Source organism: Octopus sinensis, linkage group LG5 (assembly GCF_006345805.1).
Source record: "Octopus sinensis linkage group LG5, ASM634580v1, whole genome shotgun sequence".
Lineage (NCBI taxonomy): Eukaryota > Metazoa > Mollusca > Cephalopoda > Octopoda > Octopodidae > Octopus > Octopus sinensis.
In genome coordinates, this window is record NC_043001.1 from 104,937,710 (window position 1) to 104,942,400 (window position 4,691).

Sequence of the window (4,691 nt, forward strand, 5' to 3'; positions counted from 1 at the left end):
GTGTGTGTGTGGTGTGTGTGTGTGTGGTTTCCTTCAATTTTTGATAGCTAAGTGCATTCAAAGCTAGCTTTATACAATTATCTTTTAATTCCTCAGTAGATTGAACTGGCGAGCAACTGGAAAATAATATCTATCGCTGGTTTTTGGAATTTTCTGCTCACACGGTTTTAAAGTATTTCGGATTTATATCTAACTATGGCTTCTAATGTGAACGAAACGTTAATATGCTCAAGTCACTTTTATTGCTTACTTAATCCTTTATAGTTTTAATCCAGTTGTACATTTATTTATCAGATTGTACTTTATTTCTTTAAAAATCATTTCTTGCTGGAAGACTTGACTTCTGCTATGTTAATAAATATGTGTAAATATGCGCGAGAGAATGTGTTTGTGCAATGAATGTGCTTCTGGAAAATTATGTATTTAAGAATATACGTATATACATGCATGCACACATATAGATTAATCGGGGCGCGTGCCTGTGTTTACATACGTATGTATGTAGTAGCTTATGTATATGTGTATATGTGGAGCTAAGAATGTTTGACACTTTTCGAATTAGTTTAACGTTTAATAGAGAAAGTGTGTATCCTAACGTTTCGGATGTTAATCTTTCATCACAAGGAAGGAAAGAAGCAGACAAACGTAGACAGAGAGAGAGAAATAGTGAGTATATAAAAGAGAAAGGAGGACACAGGCGAAAGGCAAATCGTTCGAAATCAAAAGAAATGTTGTATGGAGCGAGCTGAGAAGAGAGGAAAGGGGGTGGTATATAGGTGCATGTACCAGAGTGTATTTGTGCCTGGAAGCATAAAGGAGAGTGAGGTTTTGGTGTGTGTGTTAGTGGGGGTCTATATAATTAGATATGTGCAAGTGTGGACGCATAGCAGTGTTGTTTAGCGCGGCGTTGCTGTGTGTGTAATTGTTTAATGAGTCGGTTAGAAGCGTGTGAGACGTAATAGCATGTGTAAACGTATTGGAATAAAAGTATAAAATGAAGCATGAAGTATCTGGTGAGGTCTGGGGAGGACAAAATCAAGGTGGAAGATGTTAATTCCTGTGTGTCTAAGTGCATAAACAAAAGCGTGTAGGTCGACTGTGTGGCGACAAACTTTGATAAAATGTCTACCTGTGCTGAAGTGGTTTTGATCCGGTGTTCAGTATGATGGTGAGTCCAAATGTCTGTTTCTTCCATATTACCATACGTGGACGACCTAAAAATAATCTTTACTTTCCGGTGAAATTTCTAAGCGTCTTCGATACGATAGGAAAGTCAGTTGTGATACAATTTCTCAATAAGGAGAAAACAATAATAAATGAATGTCTTCAGAGATTTAAATTCTAAACTCTCGGAATACAAGTATATCGCCCACAACACCTTTGCAGTGCCTATCCCAACGCCCACATCTAGCCTTCTAAACTGGTCAGTGTAAAAGCTCAACGAAAAATACAGACTAATGCAAACCTGTCGTTGTTGCTAGAATCTTCAACATCAATGACGACATCGACAGGCTGTAGGTCCCAGGCAAGGATTATGACCGTGCTGTTAAATCTGCATTGATGTCATATGGAATATTTATTGTGAGAATGAAGCAACATCTGCAGAGAGAGGAATGTGGCCAGTAAATATCTTGTTCAATTTTAGAGCATAAAAGGCCAGGCATGAAATACCGACAAATTTGTGAAAACTACCTCTATACAATTCAAGAGCAAGACAACCCTATCAAATATCTAGCGCAGGGCAAACCAACCTGAGGTCCGTGGGCCGCATACGTCCCACAGACATTTATCATGCGGTCCGCTTGATACTTTCTAGAAATGGGGTTATTCAAAGAAACATTTTAAAACTTTTATTAAAAATTAAAGATTGTAATGAAAAGTAAAAAAGAAAGATAGCAATGTTTTTGCAACGATAATATTTCATGTTGAATCAACGATCGTTCATTCATTATTGTAATAATAGCATGAGAAAGCAAAATGCTTTGAATTCTGTCAGTATATAAGCGGCCCTCAAAAATCTCTCTGTTATATTAAAGTGGCCGGCAATGTAATTCGAGTTGGCTAGGGCTCATCTAGCGCATAAAAGGCATAACTACATTGATGGATAACAAATGTTGAGTGTGCAAAACTAAAAATGAAGACTCCATTATTGCCAACTCCTAGTTGCTATTTTCCCATGTATCATGATGTGATGACCGAAATAATTTAGAATGAAATAGGAGGAAAAGAAACTACCAGTAGTCAATGTTGACTATATTGAGACTAATGGGTCAAAAGAATGTAGGTAGTACTTAAAAATTACAACAGCCACCAAATTAAAACACAACCGGTGTTTTAACAGCTGCCATCTGCACACCAAACTGTGGTCTGAAAAATACTGCAGAAGGAGGACATCATTGGACCATTGATAAGGTGTTTGCAAATTTAGTACCTAAGATGCACTTTCAGTTTCATACCTGTTATTATTGGAGCAACAGGATACGTACCGACGCATCTGGAGCAAAGTACGGCTGAACTTGGATTCTTGGAGAGAAAACCCGAATCGTTAATTTATACACTACAGATGATTACAATATCTTGGACTATAAAAACCTGCAAGATATTCTTAAGATTATGAATATAACAAGATGTTTTCTTCACAATCTTGCTACTTAGCAGGTGAACAAAATTAAATCTAAAGAACATAAGAACATACATATAAGAGAGAGAGGGGGGAGGAGGAGAGAGAGGGTGAGAGAAAATTTCATTGTAATATATTTGTAATATATAATGAATGTGGGTGTGTGTGTGTATTTGTGTGAAAGATTTGTGTTTGTATGTCTGGTATCCGTGTGGCATAACTCACTTATCACATACGCCAGGCATTCATTATCTTTTGATGTATATTGGTTGTCCACCCAACAATCATCTCATTAGAATTTGTGATAACATTCCTGTCGGCAAGATAATGGCAAATGCAATGTCAGTGAGCTTTATTGTTGAATACCTCATTAATAATGAACTGACAGATGGAAAAATTAACAAAACAATTTTTGAAGTTAACAAAAGTGTAAGAGTCGAGAAAGACTGTTGTTGGTAGGTGGGCTAGAAATTACCTCCAGCGACTGAAGAAGAAGTGAAGAGGGGGAATTAACTCCTACTGCTTGTTTTCACTTGACTTTTATCAAATCATTATCGCAGATAAGGTTATCAGGCGGTTATTGTTATCTAAAAAGCCCCGTCTTAATAAGTATCTTTCACCATTCATACTTACATTGAAGTATACACACTCGCAGAAATACGTTTCTGCTTTTGTATGCATCGAATGTACGAACATGCATATATATATATATATATATATAGGGAGAGAGCGAGAGGAATATATATATATATATATATATAGATAGATAGATAGATAGATAGATAGATAGATAGATAGATAGATGGATGGATGGATGGATGGATGGATGGATTATAGATAGGCAGATAGATAGATAGATAGATAGATAGATAGATAGATAGATAGATAGATAGATAGATAGATAGATAGATAGATAGGTAGATGGATAGATAGAGAGAGAGAGAGAGAGAGAGAGAGAAAGAGAGAGAGATGCATGGATAAATAAATACACAGGTTATGATAGTGTTAACAAATTTAATGCAGGAAGCATTCCAAAGCTAACTAGAAATAATTGTGTGGTGAGTGTGTGTGTGCGCGCGCACAGGTGCTTGTATATATGTGTGCACGGGTGTCTGAGAGTGTCTGTAGTTTTGACAGTGTGCCAATGTAAGGGAGGGTGTAAGATATTGAGAAAGAGTGAGAGACAGACAGACAGACGGACAGACAGACAGACAGACGGACAGACAGACAGACAGACAGACAGACAGACGGACAGACAGACAGAAAGATGCGTAGAGAGAGAGAGAGAGAGGCATAGAGAGCGATAATTAGCATCCCTTTGAATAATACATGTAGATGCGGGAATATACAAGATAATTATCGTGTACGTTGGATGGAGGTATACATGTAATGCACACACACACCTGAGGACATAGATTCAAGCATTGTAATTAAAGTACTTAGATATCTATTTCACTGTATTTGAGATAGTCTTCACCGACTCCACCGCCAACAAAATAACCTGTTATTTCAACTGACAGCATGCTGTAAGAAACTGCAGTAAATCACACACACACACACACATGTATCACAAGACGATAACAGACGAAGTAGTGCCAGGCAACATATACAAATGATAATTTATTACTGTGGTTGTCACCCGAGATAAGCACCGTGCATAATCTCTATTTAATGAAAAAAACCGTAATCCCTTGTAAGTCGTTCCATTTGTTGCCGTTGCTGTCGTTGATGATGATGATGATGATGATGATGATGATGGTGGTGGTGGTGGTGGTGGTGGTGGTGATGATGATGATGGTGATGATGATTTTGGCACTAAGTCGACCGTAATCCAGGAAATGCGTCGTTCGATTTGTTTCCTTAATATTTACCCTCCAAATGCATATCACTTGACGGTTGTGAGAGAGTATCACAAAATTTCAAACAAGTTGTGTTTCTTTGGACGCAAAGAGAGTTTATCTTCCGTTATTTTGCTACAGAAGGGGCGTAACGTTTGCTTTCGTTATGGGCAAGTGATTCAAAAAATGTCATAAATGTCGATGTTCACTTGAACCCAGTGGCAGCATTGCGA